This window comes from Lygodium microphyllum, chromosome 1 (assembly GCF_053477565.2).
Source record: "Lygodium microphyllum isolate KBCC chromosome 1, Lygodium_microphyllum_v1.1.10, whole genome shotgun sequence".
Taxonomy (NCBI): domain Eukaryota; kingdom Viridiplantae; phylum Streptophyta; class Polypodiopsida; order Schizaeales; family Lygodiaceae; genus Lygodium; species Lygodium microphyllum.
The window spans coordinates 160,395,079-160,417,920 of NC_141135.1; positions in this window are offsets into that span (position 1 = coordinate 160,395,079).

A 22,842-nucleotide genomic window follows, 5' to 3' on the forward strand; every position below is an offset into this window, starting at 1 on the left:
TTTTTTTCGTTAAGAAAGAGAATCGTAGAAATACCATATGTCAGGACCAACGTTGCCACCATTGTTGGATTAGACAAGAAGAGAACAAGGTCGGGTTGAGATGTTTCTGCGAGGGATTAGCAGAACGAGACCGCCTCATGAGGAAAATCTTAAGGGTTATTAGAAGCACGACGAGAAAGACAATGCGCCGCCCAAAAGGGAGAGGGTAGGTCAACTGTGATTGTCAAGATTCCCAGGGAGGGAAGTACTTCTTCAAGCAATAGCCATTGATCAGGAAGGGATCATCAGAGGCATCAACAGTCTGCACTTCTTGAAAAGAGCCGTTAGGATTGACAACAAGTACCTTGTATGGACCCATCCACCGTTGTTGAAGCTTGCCAAATCTCGAATCATAGGCCAGGACAAGATTACCTTCTTTGAACTCCTTGTGCTTGATGAAACTGTCATGATAGGCCTTGCATCGCGCTTGAGTGGTTTCCATGCACTGTAGGGCCATCAGCCATATCTCATCCAAGCATTCCAAGTGCAGGAGATGGCGTTGCAGTGACTCATTATCTCCCAAGCGTTCTTTAACTGCCACTCGCAAAGAGGGCAATTCCAACTCAACAGGGAAGATGGCTTCTGTACCATACACTAGCTAGAAAGGGGTCTATCCTATAGCTGCCTTATGAGAGGTTCTGTATGCCTAGAGGGCCTCTGTAAGTCGATCGTCCTAGTCGTGACGATGTGCGACAATCATTCTTGTCAGAATTGAGCAAAGGATGCGATTGGTGACTTCAATTTGGCCATTGGCTCTGGGGTAATAAGGAGTGGACTTGTGATGTTAGATCTTATACAGCTGTGTCAGCTTCTCCATGATTTTGTTAAGGAAATGAGTACCTCTGTCACTTACCAACTCAAGGGGACTGCCAAAACGAGTGATAATATTCTCGTATATGAATAGGGCTACGCTATTACCATCATCCCGCTTCAAGGCTTTAGCTTCACACCACTTTGTGACATAATCCGTACATACTAGGATGTATCTATTCTGCTTCCATCTGGTAGGTGGATCAATGGGACCCACAAAATCAATCCCCCACTTCTCGAATGGCTTTAGGGGAAGAATGGGCTGTAGTGGCATGACACTTGTTTTGGTGGGTTTCCCCATTCACTGACAAGCATCACATCTCTTGTAGTAGTCATATGCATCCTTGTGTAGGGTCGGCCACCAGTATCCCGCCAACAGATCCTTCCTAGCAGTCGCTTCTCCTGCGAAGTGTCCACCACATGGTTCGTCATGGTATGCTATGCTTTCAATACTATGCCGATTTCATCCCCTGCAACACATCTCCACAATACTTCATCTTTGCCTCTCTTATACAGTGCACCGCCTAGCAAGGTGTAGGGGGCTGATTCTAACAAAAGCTTCTTCTTCTCACGACTTGAGATGCCAGGAGGATACTGTTGAGTTGCTAGGAGGTTGGCTATGTCTGCATACCAGGGAGTAACTATTTCAACTAGAAATAAGGAAGCATCAGGAAGGTCAGGATCATCCTGTTCCTCTTCTGCAATTTGAGGGATCCGTGATAGATGATCGGCTAGGACATGGGAATGGCCAGGCTTAGTGACCACTTCAAAATCAGACTCTTGGAAGAGGAGTAACCATCTCATCAGTCATCCTTTAACATCTTCTTTGTTCATCAGGAAGGAGAGGGCTTCATGATTCACATAGAACTTGAAATGGTTGACAGTAGATAGTGTCGAAACTTCTCTAGTGCAAACACCATTGCTAAGCATTCAAGCTCTGTCACTGTGTAGTTCTGTTCCCTATCAGTGACCTTTCGACTTGCATAATAAATTGGTTGATCTAATTTAGAGGGGCCCTTTTGACATAGGACAACACCTAGCCCTTTGACTGATGCATCTGTGTGCACATGGAACTCCTTCATCCAATCAGGATGTTGTAAAATAGGTGCTTGGATAAGGCACTATTTTAGGGTATTAAAGGATTCTTCACAGTCATCAGTCCAAAGGAAATTAGCTTCTTTCCTTAGGAGCTTGTGCAGAGGGGTTATCTTGGTTGCAAAATGTGCAATAAATCTTCTATAGTAGCCCACATAGCCAAGAAATCCTCTCAATTTCTTGAGGTTTGTTGGTGCTGTTAAAGCGACAATCTTTTTAATCTTCGCCGGATCTGTTGCAATCCCTTGTACCGAGACAATATGACCCAAAAGAACTTTCGAGGAGACACCAAAGACACATTTGTCAGGGTTGAGAGAAATCCCATACTTGCGGCATCTGTGAAAAAAAAGGTGCTCTAGGTGTCCCCAATTCTTGCAGATTAAGCTATAGACACAAAAGTCATCAAGATACACCTCAATGAAATCATGCAAATGATTATGGAAAGCAGCCATCATTACTCGTTGGAAGGTGGCAGGAGCATACAGAGCCCAAATGGCATCACTCTGTAGGCATAGGTCCCCCATTCTGTGGTGAAGGTGGTTTTGGATTAGTCATCTTCTACAATTTGGACTTGGTTATATCCGCTGAATCCATCCAAGAGGGAAACAATTAGTCTGTAAAAGGGATGGAAAAATGATCCTTCTTCGTCTTCGAATCGAGCTTTCGAAAGTCAACACACATACTGTGGGATCAATCCCCTTTAGGTCTTTATATGACCAAGCAAACACGTCTAAGTTCTCTTTGAGTAGGTCTCGCACGACCACTAATTTTTCTTCTGGAAGATTGAGGCCCACTTTTAGGTGACGTTTGGTATCGTCAGTATCCAAGAACATTACTTGTCTTTCACCTTCCACTTCATGGATAAATGTCCCACGGATTGCTTTTGGATAGAGGTTTGACTCTTTCAAGGGAGTAGTGTCCTTGTCTGATATTCCACTAGAACCAGTGTCCTCCTTCTAAACAGATGACTCCTTTGTCTGTTGAGGTTGCTGAAAGGGTATCAAAGCTTTGTTTGCTTCTATGTGAGTGGTAATTTCTTCTGGACTTAGGGATTCATCTTCAGAGGATGCATCCAAGAATGTCACATAACACAGACCTTCTATGGGTCGTGGCTTTGAGGGCTTTGGCTTTTGTTGACAAGGGGCATCATCATCATCTTTTCTATGGATTGAACGGTCAGGGCAACAGGAGCCACTAGTGAACTTAATTTTTATGCTTTTAATCCATTGCTTATACAGATTCTGCATACTTTGTGGTCCATTGATCAACCCAAATGGAACCATGGTCATTCCATCCAGCACCCTGAGATCTTCGGCCTCAGGTCTCGGTAGGAACATCAACAAGATCATTCGCTATCAGAGGAAATTCTTCATCTGCACTTTCATAACCTGCTTCATTTTCTTCCTCATCATTTTCACCCTCTTCCTTTGGAGGCTCTATCTCTCCTTCTGTAGAGGCTCTGTAGGAGAAGAACAGATTTTCTGTCTCTGCATTTGCTTCTACTTCTGTCACAACTTCTGACTCTACTTCTGTCTCTGGCTGTGGCTGTGGCTTTGTATCTGTTCTGCCTCTGTACTGTCTCTGCCCTGTCTCTGTATCTGTCTCTGCTTTGTATCTGTTCTGCCTCTGCTCTGTCTCTGCGACTGTAATTGCTCTGTAACTGTTCTGTCTCTACTCTGTCTCTGTGACTCTCATATAACAGGGAGAACAGTACATCTATGCTTCTATTTCACTGTCAGAGGTGATTTTAGAAGTTAAGTCTAGCTGAGGCAGGAGGTATTCTCCCATGGGCAAGGATTTTGCTTCCCTTGGCAGTTGGCTTACAGTACCCACTGTTAGGGACTGTGCCTCTGTTTTCTTGGGAAAGATATGCTTAACAACCTCTTCATCTCTTGATGTACCATTTGTCACTTCGTTGGAGGAGTCAGTCATGACTTCGATGGATGTGGATCCATTGCCTTTTTGCGATCCATACAACTTCAACACCACTTTGTTGGGTCCTCTGCCTAGGGTTAGGGTTTCTTTGAACCGGTCCGTCTTGGCTCTTGCTTCAAAAATCCAAGGTCTTTCCAATAGTAGAGGGTATGAGGTCCCATAAGAATTTGGTTTGACCATCAAATATGTCAGCCAATAGTCTCTTCCTGCAAGGGTTGTTTTGACATATGGGAGGATGCCCAAAGGTTTAATTCTGCTTTGGTATGCCAATCTGATAAGCCACTGTGTAGTTGAATTTCTTGCAACCCTAAGTCCTTCATTGTCACATTCGTCATTATGTTTACTGATGAGCCTCCATCAATCAATGCATTTGAAATAAAGCATCCTTCTATCCATACACTAATCTCTGGGGTTCGAGGATCTAGGAAGGCATTAGCCACATCTACTTCCTTTACAGGCTCCGGGGCCTTATTGGTCTTAGTCGCTGTTGAAAGAGCGATCCTTAGTCCACATCTTCTTGTCAGGATGCTTTTGAATTTCTTTCGGCAGCTGGGAGACAGCATCAACAACTATCGGAATGTTAAGTTAGGTTTAAAGGTGTCTAGGTCCTTGACCAAGTCATAATCTTTGATAGGATCCACAGGCTTCTCCAGCCGGCTACACCCATCTTCATAATTTCTTTTTCTTCTAGTAATTGCAGCATCGGCACTTCCTCTGTTTCTAGAAGTGCTTCTATATCATCTATCTCCTGGGACTCAGGTCCTGTTTCTGGAACTGTCTCTGTGACGCTCTGTGGCACTACAGTGCTATGTATTGCACTGTTCTGTCCTGTACTGCTTTGTCCCTCTATTGGTAGGTTGAACTTCGCAGTCTTGGCATGAGAGTTATTTTCGTTTTGAACAACTAGTTCATTCTTCTTCGTGCATGTGACAAGGACAACTTCCAACTCTACCAAATTGGAGGCACGTTCTTGTATCTTCTGTTGGCTATCAGTGGCATTGGCCTTTACAGGGGCTGGACTTAGACAGTCCTTTGCAGTGTGGCCTTCACCTTTGCATCGACTACATAAGGTCTTGTAATCCACAGATCGTCTAGGGTTTGGACAAATCAGGGAGATATGTCCCTTTTCTCCACACCTGTAACATTCCACCTTTGATCTCTGACTACCGCCAGACTGTCGTCCTCTGTAACTTTGAGAGGGAAACCTCCTTGGACCAAAATTAGGAACAAATTTCCTAGGCTTTGGTCCAATATCATGTATTGTCATTTTGAATTCTAGCAAGTTGAATCTTGCATTTTCATCCTTCTGTCTTCGTTCATGCATCTCTTTTAGAGAGCAAATATCCTCTGTATGGTTCTTCCACAAACAGTAAGAATAGAAGGCCCCAGGAATGGTTGGTTTTTGGGTACATTCAATGGCTAAATGTCCCACTTGATGACACTTTTCGCACCATGTATTAGAGCGCATCACATCTCTTCTAGCTCCCACAAGAGTGGATGTCAAGATTGTGGGAGAGACGGAAGGAGTCTCACTTGAAGCTTTCTTGCTTGCACAATGGGGGAATACACACAAGGGTGGAGGCTGAAAACAGTTTTCCTCTTCTTAGTTGTGTAAGCCAAAAGAACTCAAGTACAAAGAAATAGAAGAACCCTATATATGGGTCTCAAAACCAAACTCAACTAACTAAGGTGGCATACTAACCAAGCCACGAACTAGAGTAGATAAGGATAGCTGTCATCTAGCTATTATTCATGGGCGGTGTACCAATCGCGTCTGCAACTGACAAGTTGGTGACATAAATACACAACGGTCACCCTGGCGGTCACCCTGGCGTATCACGAGTAGAGCTCGATATCTCAACACTCCCCCTCGAGCTCAATCCCAATTCCTGCACACCAAGCAGGTCTCTGAACTTGCGTAGCTTCTCTACGCCCAATGCCTTCGTGAATATGTCAGCTACCTGATCCTTTGTGCTGACATAAACTAGATCAATAAGACCTAGTAAAACCCTCTCTCGCACATAGTGATAATGCACCTCAATGTGCTTTGTTCTAGCATGATAGACTGGGTTATTTGCCAAGTGTATACTACTCATGTTGTCACAATAAATGACAACTGGTCCATTTGTAGACTGATGCATATCATAAAGTAGCTTATGCAACCAGGCTACCTCACATGCAGCCATTGCTGCACCCCTGTACTCAGCCTCTGTGCTCGACAAGGCAACTGTAGGCTGTTTCTTGCTGCTCCAAGTGACTGCAGCACTCCCAAAAGAGAACACATATCCACTGGTAGATCGTCTATCAGAAATGCTACCAGCCCAATCAGCATCAGTGTATCCATGCAACTGTATCTGAACCCCAGTCTCATAAAATAGTCCATACTGCAATGTGGACTTCACATACCTGAGTATGCGTCTAGCCGTATCCAAATGTGGTTTCCTTGGAGCCTGCATAAACTGACTTACCAATCCAACAGCATAGCTCAAATCTGGCCTGGTAATAGTCATATAAATCAAACTTCCTACTATGCGTCTGTACATAGTAGGGTCTTCTAGAAGCTAACCTGCATCTGTGCTCAGCTTCACATTCTGCTCCAAAGGAACTGAAATAGGCTTACAGCCTGTCATCCCATATTTGGACAGCATGTCCAATCCATACTGCCTCTGCAAGAGCTGTATCCCACTTGGTGATCTAATCACCTCAATGCCCAAGAAATAACGCAGCTCTCCCAAATCCTTCATCTCAAACTTCTGCTTCAATAGCATTTTCACATGAAGGATATCTTCATCACTGTCACCTGTCATAATCAAATCATCAACATAAATGACAAGTAGCATAATACCTTTCTTTGTTTTTCTCACATAAAGTGAGAAATCTGCCTTGGAAATCTGAAAGCCAATAGTGACAAGATACTGTCCTATCTTGTTAGACCATGCTCTAGGTGCTTGCTTCAAGCCATACAAAGCTTTCTTCAACTTGCAAACAAACTCAGGATGAACAGCATGCACATAACCTGGTGGCTGCTCCATACATACCTCTTCTTGCAAATCACCATGCAAGAAGGCATTCTTTACATCCATCTGATGTAAAGACCATTCCTTTGATGCAGCCATAGCAATGACTGCTCTTACGGTTGCCATCCTTGCAACCGGACTAAATGTTTCTTCATAGTCAATGCCATATGTTTGTGCATACCCCTTGACTACTAGTCTTGCCTTGTATCTGTTCACAGAACCATCTGCATTGTGCTTCACCTTATAAACCCACTTACAGCCAATTGCATTCTTACCTTTAGGCAAAGGTACTAACTCCCATGTAGCATTTGCTTCCAAGGCATCCATTTCTTCATCCATGGCTTTCTCCCATTTTTCTTTTCCCATGGCTTGCTCAAAAGAAGTGGGTTCTGGTTCCTGTATCACTTTGACCATATATGCATAGTGAATGGCTGTAAATCCATCATATTTCAGCCTATCCACAGGATACCTAACTCTGGTTGACCTGCGCAAAGTAGGTTCACTCCCAGGTGCTCTCAAAACATCCCTGGTCTTCCTTACTCCAGGTGTAACAATAGAAGGAATACCCAACTCATCATCAATGCTCTGTTCTGAGCCACTGGATTCACCATCCACATAAGAGTGACCTGCATTCACATCAAACACGGGCTGATCAACCTTCTCTTTTCCTTTTCGTGATACCTGCATACCACTATCTGCATTACTTTGAGAAGATTCTCCTGATCTCAATCTGCCTGTCCATGGCGAAGAATGTGAACCACTGCTAGAGGACGCTCCATGTCCACTAATATTTTGTGACTGCTGCTGTGAATTCTGTCCAGCATTACCATTTTGTGCATCTACATCATCAATCACATTTACTGGTTTATACCAGCTACTCATCTCATCAAAAACAACATCTCTTCTCACTGTAAACTTACGAGTAAAAGGGTTATAGCATCTATACCCTTTTTGCTGCAGAGAGTAACCAATAAAGATGCACTTCTCAGCTTTTGGATCCAACTTGGATCTCAACTCATCTGGCACATGTACATAGGCAATGCAACCAAAAATTTTCAAATGAGAAATATCTGGTTTCCTACCAGTATACCTCTCCTCTGGAGTCATCCCATGTATTGCTGCAGTGGGAGTCCTGTTCATTATGTAGACTGTTGTAGCAACTGCCTCAGCCCAATAAAAATCTGGCAGGTCTTTTTCATTAAGCATGGCACGAGATACCTCTCCAATATGCTTGTTTTTTCTTTCTGCAATTCCATTTTGTTGTGGAGTATGACTACATGAATATTGCTGCTTTATGCCATGCTCCTGCAGGAACCTTGCAAACTCATTTGAGAGGTACTCTCCCCCTCCATCTGACCTTAGGCATTTTATTTGCAGGCCTGTTTCTTTTTCAACCATAGCTTTAAGAGTTTTGAAATACCCAAAAACTTCACTTTTCTTTTTCATAAAATACACCCAAACTTTTCTGCTATAGTCATCAATAAAACTGACAAAATAATGATAGCCTCCAAGAGATGCAGCTTTAGTAGTCCACACATCAGAGTGGATTAATTCCAATGGCTTCTTGCTCTCTTGAACATGTCTAGGAAATGGTTTCCTTGCCTGTTTTCCAAACTGACAGGCTTCACATACCTTATGCATTTCTGCAACCTTGAATCTAGGCAATCCTGCAACAATATTTTGGGCCTGCATTGATTTAAGTCGCTGTACATTAACATGACCAATGCGTTTATGCCAGATATCAATATCTGCAACTACACCGGTCCCATGTGCAAACATTGCTGCACTCAATTCAGACATGTCTGCATCCAACGTAAACATTCTGCCCTTCTTCTTTCCTTTTGCTATCAAGCGACCTTTATTTTTCATATCCTCAACAAAGCATCCATGAGGATTAAATCTGACCTGCAAGCCCTGTTCAACCATTTGACCAACAGAAACCAGATTCTTGGTGATATTCGGGATATGAAATACGTCAGACAGGTATTTCTTTTTCCCATCCTGCATAGACAAAGGAATTTTTCCAATCTGCACAATCGGATGTGCAGTATCATCACCAGTCTCCACAAATCCTGGTTTTTCCATTTTCCTTGCATCCTCCATCCATTCTGCATGACCTGTCATGTGGTTTGATGCACCTGAGTCAACATACCATACATCATTGCTTTCTTCTGCACTTGTCACAGAATTGTTCATGTGCTGCACCATAAACAAGTGCTCATTTTTGTCATCACCCTGTCTACTAGAAGATGCATAATTCCCTTGTTGTAGTTTTCCATTCATGATGTCATTCTGCTTTTTATAGCAGTCTTTAGCCATATGACCCATTTTACCACAGTAGTAGCATTCAACATTACTGTTTGCATTTTGGCCTCTTTGCCATTCACCACGACCTCTTTGGCTCCCCCTGCCTCTAGAGTTACCACGTCCTCCTCCATAGGACTGGTTTTCTTGAGTTTGCTCCATATTCTGATTTCTACCACGGCCTCCAAATCGGCCTCCTCTACCTCTGCCTCTACCTCTTCCAGCATTTGAGTAGAAGACAGCTTCTTTTGAAGTTCCTCCTGAAGAAGATGCACCACCATTTCTCTGCTCCTCAGAAATTAGAAGAGCAATCAATTCCTCAAAATCAGGAAATCTTTCACGAACTGAAATGGATGTCCGAAACTGTGCATAATCCTTTCCTAGACCATTCAAGGTCACAGAAACTAAATCATCATCTTCCACTGGCGACCCAATGGAAGCAAGTGCATCTGCAATCTTCTTCACCTTCATGTGGTAGTCATTGATGCTCATACTTTCTCTTTGCACATTATGCAACTCTTGCTTGAGCTGCATTTTCCTGGCTTGCGTATTTGTGCTATACATTTTTGACAAAGTATCCCATGCCTCCTTTGGCGTACTTGCATCCTGAATATGCACAATCATAGAGTCTGAAATACTGATAGACAGCCAGTACATAACTTTCCTGGCTCTCTCATGCCATGCTTTGAATGCCTGCATTTGCTGTTGATTGGGAACATCAGGAAGAACTGGTTCTTCTTCATTTCCTGCAACAAATTCCCAATATCCTTTTCCCATAAGGAAATTCGTCATTCTGAACTTCCATGATTGGAAGTTGTTCTTGTCAAGCTTTTCAGTGACAATCTGTGAAAGAGAATCAGACGCCATTACAGAATACTGCAAAAAAATTTGTCACTGCAAAAAACACAGCTTCACCCTCACAAGGGCAAATCTGCAAAACTGGCGAAAGTGGTATTTGACCACACAGTCACTTCCTAGTGACGATTTTGCATAAACAGGAACCAAGGATGATTCTGAAACTCCCAATGTCTCTGCGCACAAGCATACGATGTAATTTCTACAGTAACTTTTCACCGACCTGTAGAACTGTGGCTGCACAGCATAAAACTGAGCCTTTTCCTGAGTGCGTGCAGAAAACTTCCGTCTGCAAAACAGGCCCCGAAATGGCCTCAAATCAAAAAAACAAGGTCGCCGAGGGCTAAAGCCCCTTCCCATAGCATATACTGCCCTCTTGCTTCACCGCGAAGGGCGTCTCAACCTAAGACAATGCACTCTTGCAATTTCCAGCTGTGCTACCTGCAAAGATTTGCTCCCAAAACAGAAAATGAAAGCAACACTGCTCCTCTTACCAAAACACCGCGAGCTTGGCTTGCTTTCTTGAGCTCCTTACCACGAACAAGGCTCTGATACCATGTCAAGATTGTGGGAGAGAAGGAAGGAGTCTCACTTGAAGCTTTCTTGCTTGCACAATGGGGGAATACACACAAGGGTGGAGGCTGAAAACAGTTTTTCTCTTCTTAGTTGTGTAAGCCAAAAGAACTCAAGTACAAAGAAATAGAAGAACCCTATATATGGGTCTCAAAACCAAACTCAACTAACTAAGGTGGCATACTAACCAAGCCACGAACTAGAGTAGATAAGGATAGCTGTCATCTAGCTATTATTCATGGGCGGTGTACCAGCCGCGTCTGCAACTGACAAGTCGGTGACATAAATACACAACGGTCACCCTGGCATATCACGAGTGGAGCTCGATATCTCAACAGTGGATATATTGGCAGTATTCACCTTCAGCGTCTGTAGCTGCTCTGTAATCACATCTAGAAGCTCTATTTTGATACTTGCAACTGAGTTGGATAAGTAGTCCTTTATATTTTCACCTCCTGAAGTACTTGTGATAGGGTTTTGGGAAGCTTCTGTAATTACTGCATACACTGGTTGGGTCGATCCAGAAGGTCCTCTGTTTTGGTTCTGATTCAGAGCTCCTGCTGAGACTTGGGGTTGTTGATTCCAGTTGGTAGGATTCCACTGTTGTTGAGTTGCCATTGGAGGAACTGTTTGAGGCCACTGTTGTTGTGGTTGAACAATCATTTGAGGCACTTTCATCTGTGGTGACCACAACGGATTAGGTGCATTATATTGCGGCACTGTTTGCATCTGGGGATAGGGATAGGGAACTGTCCTTGGGACTGCATTTGGTGGGTATACCATTCCTGGCATGGGAGGAGGTAAGAATCCTCTTCCTGGAGTCATTGACAGCCTTGCTTCAACTTCATCATACAATCTTGCACCTTCCATTGTAGCTTGCAGATTGATTGGTCTTCTCAATTCCACGAACTTGCGAACTTCTGGTTGTAGGCCTCTGAGAAACACTCCTTTCTGAATTCCTTCATCCAAATGATGGTTATTCCATCTCTTCAGGATGGATTTTATTCGCAAGACATAAGCTTCTATTCTTTCTCCAGAGGATTGACTTAGGTAAAAGGGAGCGACGGATCGAAGGTTGGACTTGAGAGCTATGGCAGGAGAGCAAGAGCAAGAAAGGGAGAGACTAGAAATGGGAACTCCAACAGTCACAATGTGTGACCGGGCCTTCCTTTATTCAAACTATCACTAAAAGAATAAAGAATAAAGTGATGGTGACGAGCGCCCACTATCTACAGTGTGCAGTGGCGGTGACTGTCAGTGTAGTAATATACGGGCGGCTAGGCAGAGGCACGTTTACCCCCAACAACCTCCCACTTAAAGGTGAATCTGCCCTAGTGAGGAGTGAAAAGAAAAAGAAAAAAGACAGTATAACATGTACACATGTACAACTGGATGAGGAAAGACGTCATCTCATCCCACGCCCATGAACCTCCTGAGGAAGACAAATCGCTCTGTAGAGAGGCTTTTCGTGAGCAGATCTGCAAGATTCTAGTCAGTCGAGATCTTGACAAGATCAACAGACTTGTCCTCAACGACCCCATGTATGAAGTGATGCCTCACCTCAATGTGTTTCGTCTTCGCATGGAAGACCGGATTCTTGGCTAACTGAATAGCACTCATAGAATTTGAATGCAGTATAGGGATAACATCAATACCAAGGTCAGCAACTAAACGACCCAACCAAATGGCCTACTTGCAAGCCTCAGTGTGGCTGCAATATACTCGGCCTTTGTAGTAGAAAGGGTCGTGCATTTCTGCACCCTGGACATCCAAGAAACGGCACCTCTAGCATAGGTGAATACATAGCCGGAAGTGGACTTCCTACTATCTGCATGTCCTGCATAATCAGAGTCAGTGTACCCCACGACTCTTGTATCCTGGCTGCCATAGCATATGCACATATCTGCAGTGCCCTTCAGGTACCTCATGATACCCTTCACGGTATCCCAATGCTTCTTGCCAGGTGTAGCCATATAGCGTGCCACAACACGAACTGCAAAGGCAATATTTGGACGAGTGGCTATCGTGGCATACATAAGACTGCCCACTGCAGATGCATAGGGAATCTTGACCATCTCGGCCTTCTGCTCTTCTATTTGCGGACAATCAGCTTGTGATACCTTCACATAAGAAGGCAATGGACAACCAATAGGCTTTACGTCCTGCATGCGAAAGCGCTCAAGGACTTTATGAATGTACTCCCTCTGTGGCAAGTAGAGGAGTCCTTGATGCCTGTCACGTGTAATGTGCATACCAAGTATGTGAGTGGCCTGTCCCAGATCTTTCATCTCAAAGCTCTTCTTGAGCTGAGCCTTAAGAGTATCTAGCTCATCATGAGCTTTCCTTGCTATCAACATATCATCCACATAGAGTACCAAAATCAATAAAGAACTATCACAAGCTTTCTTCGTGTAAAGACACGGATCCATAGCAGTTTAGTTGTAGCCTTGTGACTGCATAAAGGCATCAAACTTATGATACCACTCCCTAGGTGCCTGTTTCAAGCCATAAAGACTTTTCTTCAATTTGCACACTAGGTGCTCCCTGCCAGGTTCTGCAAAGCCCTTAGGCTACTCCATATAAATCTCATCATGCAAGTCCCCATGTAAGAAAGCCGTCTTGACATCCATCTGGTATAAATCCAAGTCAAGCTGAGCAACCAAAGCCAAGACTAAGCGCATGGTGGTCATCTTAACCATAGGAGAAAAGACCTCATCAAAGTCCACACCATGCTCCTGCTTAAAACCCTTTGCTACCAATCTAGCCTTGTATGCCGGTTTGGGGTTTCCAGGGGTACTTTTTAGCTTGTACACCCACTTGCATGGCAAAGCCTTCTTGCCCGTAGGCAAGGAAACCAAATCCCAAGTGTCATTCTTATGCAGGGAGTCTATCTCAGACTGCATAGCCCTCTCCCAGGAGTGACTGTCACGCATGCACATAGCCTCATCATAAGTGAAAGGCTCTCCTGCATTTGTAACCAAGACATAATGTATCGAGGGCTGAAATCTATCTGGTGGACATCTGTCTCTAATAGACCATCTCACGGTAGGCTTTGCTGCCTGCCCAGCTGCCTGTCCAATGCCCTGACCATGAGCATCTATTGCAGCTGTAGGCTGTCCAACTGGCTGTGCGGGAGCTCTCGGCTCCTCCTAAAATATGACCCTGCGGATCTCAACAACTCTCTCAGGCTGCCTATGCATTTTGTCTTCATGGAAGACTACATCATGACTGTGGATGACTTTTCGTGCCTGCAGATCCCAGAGACGGTAACCCATCTCACCTGTATCCCCATAACCAAGGAAAATGCATTTGATACTCTTGGGATCCAGCTTACTTCTCTTGTCCCTGGGCACATGGCAAAATGCCTCACATCCAAAGACACGGAGATGCGCGTAAGAGGGGGGTTTTCCAGTCCATACCTCCTCTACAACTTGGAAATCCAAACCACTAGAAGGTGATCTGTTTATGATATGCACAGCTGTACTAACTGCCTCAGCCCAAAAGCTCTGTGGTAGGCCTGCATGACTAAGCATACTGCGTACACACTCCTGGATGGTTCTATTCATCTGCTCAGCCAAACCATTCTGGGGGGGAGGGTGTAGGGGGCAGTCAACTGACGCTTAATACCCCTCTCATCACATAACTGCTCAAAAGCACATGAGACATACTCACCCCCATTATCTGTCCTTAGGCATTTTAGTCTATACCCAGACTGGTTCTCAACCAATGCAAGCCATCTCTGAAACATAGCCAAGACATCGGATTTCAGCTTAATGGGATAAGCCCAAACTTTCCGTGAAAAATCATCTATGAACGTAACAAAATACTTTGCACCACCCATAGACTGACAAGGCATGGGTCCACAAACATCCGAATGTACCAATGCCAAGGGCTCACTCATGCATGGCCTACCAGACTTCTTATGCGTAGACCTAGTCTGCCTGCTATAAAGACAATGCTCACATGAATCAAAACATGCATAATCAAGAGGTAGTAAGTACTGCAAACCAGAAAGTATTTTCATTCCCTTCAAAGACATATGGCCCAAACGGGCATGCCAAAGAGATACGTGTGGGATAGAACCCACAGACAAAACATGATCAAGGGAAGAAGTTGATACAATTAAGGGGTAGAGACTGCCAGCCTTGGCACCTCTCGCAATCACAAGTCTATCACGAGTGATCTTCCATGCAGAGTCTCCAAAAGATACATGATAACCTGCGTCATCAAGCTATCCAGCGGACATGACACTACGTGTCAAACCAGGTACATGATGTACATCTTGCATAACAAAATTGTTGCCAGAAGGAAACTATAGCCTAACATCACCAATACCCACAATATCAAGAGAGCTGTCATCATCCAAGCGCACAGTACCCAAAACAGTACAGTATGAATGAAACCACTCTCAACAAGGTGTCACATGAAAGGATGCACCTGAGTCCAAGAGCCAACAATGTGCATACATAGAGTGTATCTCTGTCATCTGCGAAGCATTAGAAGAAGCTGCAAGGATATAATCATCATCATCAACATCCTCAGGTTGCATAACATTGATCTCTTCAAATTTAACACTGGACTTTGCAGGCACTATGCTGCGATCAGAAGACTTATCCTGCACTTTGTATTTCCCCTTATCTTTGCGCCTTTCATTGTGCAATTCATGGCATTGTGGCCTAATATGGCCCTTTTTCCCACAATGATGACAAGTAGCATCTGCATTCCTACCATGGGATTTGCTACGTGACTTCACATGAGACTTGGACTGATATTTTTGAGAATCCCGTCCACGGCCACTACCACTGCCATGCTTTCCATATCCATCATTCCTGCCTCTAACTGTCATAGCATGCGGCACACGAGAGGCATCCAAATTCTTACGGTTAACCTCTTCTTGTGTAGAAGAGAACCCTCAACATCAGATAATTTCAAGGTAGCAGTAGAGGCACATAATGCAGTGTGGAATACATCCCATGACTCATTAAGAGTACCAAGCAAGAAAAGAGGAGTGACATCCTCTACAAAAGTGATATCCTGCGAAGTCAAGTTCTTGAGTATAGCATGGAACTGGATAAAGTGAGTAGACATAGTTACATTCTCCTTCATGCGCAGATCCATAAGTTGCTTCAGCCAATACATTTGACTCGCTGGACTTTTCTTGTCATAGAGATTCTTAATTTTATCCCACAACTGCCATGCACTCTGTTCTTCCTCAAATACATTGTAGTGAACCTGTTCTGTGAGAGACAATACAATGGTGGACTTGCATAACTCATCAAGCTCAAGCCATTCCTCATCTGGCATAGTTGCAGGTGGATGCCCGCTTAACCTCAAAGGTTTGATCTGTGATTTCTGCACCAACACCTGCCAAATCTGGCTCTTCCAATAAGAGTAATTCGTACCATTAAGCTTAGTGATGTTGAAAATAGCATGATCATGGATGAACTTGCCATAATGCAGGCTGGAAGACCATAGATAGTTCAAAACTGCTTGCTGTTTACTGCAAAAAATGACCAAAAAATCACCAAAATCGATGGAAAATTGCGAGGAAAGTGGAACCAAAGATGCTGCCCACCAAGTAGTGAAAGTACATCATTTTAGAGTATTTCAGTATGAAAAATCCATGTCAGTCCATACATATATGCTTGTTGTAATAAATTTTGGATTTTAGTAAAAGAGAGCTAACAATGCCAAAATCGGATCCCAAGGCAATAAGATATTGCCAAGACCAAAGTCGGCATCATGCAGGTATAGCATAAGCATATGACGGTCGATAAGCATGAATCCAACACCCAAGTATGTCATACAAACATCTGCCAACCAGTGAGTAGGCATACCTCCCAGTCAACAGGGCAAAGTGTTCTTGCCACTACCAAAACTTGACACAAGTAGGTGTCAGTTCACAAAGATACGGATCCAAAACTGAGACTTAGCTCATAAGCATACAATGAACCAAGACATATGATGTATCATCCCAAAAGGTAAGAAGTCCCAAAGTCTCAAGTGTTTGTAACTACTCAATGGCATGTAACAGCTCAATGCATAAAAGTACCACTTGCTCAATGTCTGATAAGCATTCAAGAATGCTCCCACTGGCACAAAAGTCGTATGTACGAGCTTAAGAGCTCAAGCCAAGGCTAGACACAGTGCCAATGACATAAGTCTAAGACAATACATCAATAGTACATCCCGAACATGTAGGCAGTAGAGCATCCATATGTAGCATCCATAAGCATGTAAGACATCAAATACATCCCAATCCAAACTTTGACAAGCCAAGTAACATCCAAGACTACTCTAGATAATCAAAAATGCATCCAAGGTGGAGCTTCAATGAGCACTCAAGCTCAACATATGCATAGGGCAATCAACCGTGACATGAGCATCAAGCCGTAGGCAATGGGTATGCATAAACCCAAGAAGCATCATTGTCAAAGCATATACCAATGTCAATAAGTGCGGACTGAAATAAGCTCCAGCTTCCAAAAGCATTTGGATTCAATGACAAGCTCAAAGTCGTCCCTTGATGATCAATACATTATAGCATAACAAAAGACATACATCCAGAACCAATAGGCATATGTCAAAGCATGAAAGATAGCTTTAGCCAAGAGTATTCAGCATGCATTTACTGCTATAAACTGTGTATTTCTAGCCCCAAAATCAAGCCAAAATCATAGCATTACATGTAGCTTCAATCTCCCAATCAATTGGATGCAATAGGCATCAAACCGGTTATGTAGTCATGCCCAAACAAGCATAGACATACAAATACATGCTGTCTTAGACCTGAAATCTGTTGCAAAAGATTCTATCATTAGAATTTGGAAAATCGGACATCACCATCGCATTTAGAGTGCCAAAACCCCAACTTAGACTCTTACCTTGCCCGAATCGGGTTCCGAATGCCCGAGATATGACAAAAAGAGTGATTTTTGGGCCATATTTTGAAACAGGCACAAAAAAAAAGTGAGCTGGCTAGGGGGTCTACTATCCCACGTGTCAACAATGGGGCCCAAAGGGGGATACAAATGAGGGCCAAAGAAGGCCTACACCAAGCCTCAGCAAGCCTTGATAGGCTGGAAGCAAGATCTAGGTGAAGGAAGCTCCAAGAGGTGTGAACTATGGCTGCCCACAACTTGTTTACAGCCTGTGAGACCTGAGAACTGAAGTAAAACCCTAAAGAAAATGATCAAATATCTCTGATGTAATGCCCTAAAGGTGCCCAACAATGCCGGGAAGGTGCTCGGGAAGCCGGGGAGTGATGGGAGCTCGAAGGAGTCGGATATGGCTGCCGGGAAGGAGACCCAATGCAAGTAGGGAGTTGATGGGATGCTGAGAATGCCACAAACCAAGCTCAAGAGTCAGAAAGCAAAGCTTTGATACCAGTTGAAAGGGAGCGACAGATTGAAGGTTGGACTCGAGAGCTATGGCGGGAGAGCAAGAGCAAGAAAGGGAGAGACTAGAAATGGGAACTCCAACAGTCACAATGTGTGACCGGGCCTTCCTTTATTCAAAATGTCACTAAAAGAATAAAGAATAAAGTGACGATGACGGGTGCCCGCCACTTGTAGTGTGCAATGGTGGTGATTGTCAGTGTGCAGAGGTGCCTTTACCCCCAACATTAGGTTCATGAACTCCTCTCTCATCCGCTCTTCGAAACCTTCACGCCTCAATTTAGTGAGGAAGGCCAACCTCCCATGTGCCAAAAGTTCCTGCTGCTTATCTCTCATACCACTGAAACGCTGTGCCCTTGAAAGTGGCGGGGAATATTGCTAACCAATGCTCAGGGGTTCTGGCATTGTTAGCCACACATGCTACCATGAATTCTGCTACATGAAGATCAGGGTCTTCATTGTACTCTTTCTTAAAAACTAGCAATGGGACTACATTTGCTGGCTTGTCACATCAATATTTCCAGGAGGAATCTGACTAGAAAGGGGACCTTGAGTTGCCATGGGGACTTTTGTAAAGAGTGCTTTTAGGGCGTCAAAGGAGGCTTCTACTGCAAGCTCGTTCTCAGCTTTGATTTTTGCCTTCTCTCTTCTTACGTACCTTTGGACTCGTTCTAATGCTTGCCTCTTGATTGCATCATTCATCAGGGGGTTGGCTCCAACCAGTTGGTCTATACTCAATAGGATAGTATCAGAGAGGGCTTTAGTCTCTCAAGGATTCTCTGGCCAACATCTCTTCTACTTCCTTCTTCTCAACATCTCTGAATTCGGCTTTCAAACCACTACAGAGGGGGAGATATTCCATTCTGAAAGTATCAAAACTCATTCTTCTTAGGATCGTTGTTGTGACATTATAATAATGCCAACTTCTAAGGGTTTCAAAAGTATATGTTGTGAAAAATACTATGTATACCAACTTCCAGTGGGTTGCTAATTGGACAAATAGAAGATTGTCAGTGACCAAGCATCCCACGTATCTTGCTGTTGAGCATCCCCACGAACAAATTCCAACTCTTTTCCTTCTTGTTTTCGTGAACCTCCACAGACCACGACTCCTGAAGCTTCTTCACAATCTCCCACATGATGATATCTGGAAACTTCTCAATGAATGCCAAATCTTCCATGGATGGTGATTCTCTCTATTTCTGCTCTTCAGCTTGTTTCCAAACAATTTACCACCAAGATACAAGTTTCTACTGCTTCAACAGGAAGAGGAAACAGTCTACCACATAGAGCATGCATCGTGTGGTGATATGTTTCTGCCATTGTGGGATGAAATTCTTGTGAAAAGTGGCTTTGATGATAAGAATCTCCAACTCTTTAGTGGAAGAAGGAACGTTGCAAGCATCCATTGAAATTTTCTCTTCTTAGCAATGCCATTTCCTTCATTTTCAGCCTCTTTTGATGCTTGTTAATGGCAAGTTTCCCCAGGTGCGCACCAAAAACATGGAGCCCCAAGAGGAACACCAAGGAAAAGGGGATTCTATTGCAAGAAAATCTATCTTGTAACATCAACAAGCTTTTATTTCATTCTTTTGATCATCAAAACAAAGAAAATAGCAATTCTTCACGCAGCATCATAGTAGATATCTCCCACGGATTTGATAAGAGCAACCATAATCTTCAACATCTTTATAGAATCCATCAATAGAACAAAGAACATAGAATAATACACCATCTTTGAATGGAAATCAATCACATACTATTCATCTTCAATGTCTTCATAGTTCTCTCTCTCAATCTCTCATATACAGTTACACTGTTTTGATAGAATTGGCTATCTTTTGCTCTCTCTCTCTCTCTCTCTATCAAGAGTATATCCTCACTACAATATTCTCATAATAACTCTCAATAATCATTCTTAGGTCGTGGATGCACCTCCCAAGAGGTATGTCTGATATGAAGAGTCACCAGAGCCACTACAGTGTCTCTTCATAGCTCACTACTGTCACTGTCACTTCAGTCTTCAGCAGCTGCTTCTTCCATTTGTTTTAGCTCTTTTGAACTTAGATTCATCCTTTCTAAAAGTTAGAAAACTTTCCCAAAGTCACACATACTTTCTACAGAACACTTATAGAAGTTTTACAGAACAATACAGTACAATACCAGAGCAAATACAGAACAGTTACAAAGCAGAGACAGAGCAGAGATAAAGGCTGTACAGAAGGTCTACAGAGGGTTACAAAAGGTCATAAAAACCTCATAACTCATACTCAAACCATTCCAAACTATAAAAAACTATTCAATAGGTTTTCAAAAGATCTCAATCTTCATCAATCATCAATCCATGCTTCATACAGAAGAAAACCAGAACAAAACAGAAGCTATACAGAATGTATCAGAACCTCAATAGAACCTCAACAGAACCTATCAGAACATTACAGAGCTTCATATCTCTACTAAAAATCATCATGAACTTCCAAAACATAATCAATATCATCCAAAACACTCTCAAACACTTCCATTAACAACCATACATCACTCTAAAACCATCAAAAATCAATCATTCATACCTCAAAAACAACAAAAATCATTCAAAATTTCAATCTTTTTCCACTCTCAACATTGTCTCTTCATAACTTTGGGGCTCTTTAATATGTGAAACTTTAGTCACAAAGGTTGAGTGCTGGGCTAAAAAATGTGATGTATAGATTAGTTTGTGCAAACCTTACCCTTGTAGATCCCCTTAACTTTAGTGATGTATCCTATTGTGCTATGTTGTTGTCTCTATGCGATATAGGACTGTCTAGGTACAATACAACACCCCCTTGATCACTTTCTTGATGATTAAGGAATCTCTTGAAGATCTTTGAGAGTGAGGGGTTGCATCCTCATCTTTGTTTGGGATTTCATGATAACTTAATGAGTTTTCTTTGAACCACTTGTCATTTTCATCAAACACTATATTTGTAGAGACACAAACGTTCCTTGATTCTACAACCTGTAACCTTTAGAATGAGAGTCATAAACAATAAACACACATCTGTCAGCTTTGTCATCACATTCCTCTCCCTCTTTCACTTGCTTGCTCTCATCCTCATTTGATTAGGATCACATATGTATTGAAGTTATGAATCCATTTACAATAACCCTTATAATTTTACAAGGGCTTAGGGTTAGTATGAAATCCATTTGTTAGACACTTGTAGTAGTTAATATTTGGGAAATAATAATATCACATTATTATTTGTTCAATTGTACACATGTACTTTCGCATGCACATATGCATTCACATTCCTCTTCTCCACTCTTAATTCTTTGCACATGTTTTATACTTACATCATGATATATCAGTACTTCAATTTTGCATACATGAGTAAAACCACAACATAAATATTTTTCACTAGATTCAATTGTGTTCTATTTCATCCTCAATTGATTAGGTTTACAATAACCCTCGCAATTGCTTCATAATCTTTGTAAAATGTAGCTTTATATTGTATTATTGAGTTAATTCTTCCAAGACTATACCATTTGACACTTGAAACTTTCAACTTTCAACAATCAAATAATTTCGTACACTAGTAGATTTTGCATTATTGCATGAACTTACTCTAAAAAGGTGCGACATCTATTGTTTTCAAATTGTTCAAATAGTTAATATTAGAAAAAGTATGTTATCACATTGTTACTCATTCAATTGTGCACATATACATTCACATTCCTCCCCTCTCTCGATTCTTTGCACGTGCTTTATTAACACATCCTAATATATTAGTATTGCAATTGTACACACATGAGTGAAATCACATACACAAATTACCTCACTTGTGCATTCCTCTCTCTCTCTCTTTCTTCTATTATCTCTCATCCTCGTTTGATTACATTTACAATAATCCTTGCAATTGCTAAACACTCTTTGTAAAGTGCAGCTTTGTATTCCCTCATTACATGTTCTAGCCATTCCTTCCAAGATTATACCGTTCAACACTCAAAACTTTCAACAATCAAATAATTATGAGAGTACTAAGTCCACAACTACATTTGCAAGCTGGTGAATCGTTGTGCTCAAAGAAAATGTACATATTCATTATGCACATCAAATATTAATCAAGATCCATTGCTAAAGGGTGGAATGGGTGATCCCTAACAAACTCCTAGACTCCCTTGTGAAAACATGCTAGCTTAGTTAAGTAGAGAAGTATGTATTTCAAGAGGATGGCATCCATGGTGGTTTACTCAAATGAGAGTGGGCATATAAAGGAGGTGGGTGGGTTCCTTTGGATATTCTCCATGGTATCATCCATAAACAATGTCGTTGTTGGTCTAAAGTGTGGCCAATCAATACCATCAAAACAATTTTAAAAATGTGGCTTCATGTGACTCCTTTTGGAAGAAGTGGTTATGAGAACTATTTTGCACCTTCCATAACCTATTCAATAAGCTCCACCATGGAGTGTGTTGTGGCAATGAAAATTAACATCAATGTATCCTTGAGCTTGTGGTTAGCTAGATGCATGGCGTTAACTAACTTTGCCTCAATATGGGAGTTCCATAATGGAATTCAATCCCCAATCCATGCACACCACTATCATTGGGGAAACAAACCACCATGGTATCGCATATAGTGTTTATGGCTTCTTCGTCAACCTCAACCATTTTGTGTTGGTTGACCTCCTCCAATGTCTTTAGCAAATAATCAAGAGAATGCCTCACTTGACTAATCACTTTGTAAAACATTTTGTGTCTCGAATGGGTCACAGAGAACATTATGCTACCACCTTTGCCATCAGGGAGGTGTGTGAGCATTAGGGGAGTTT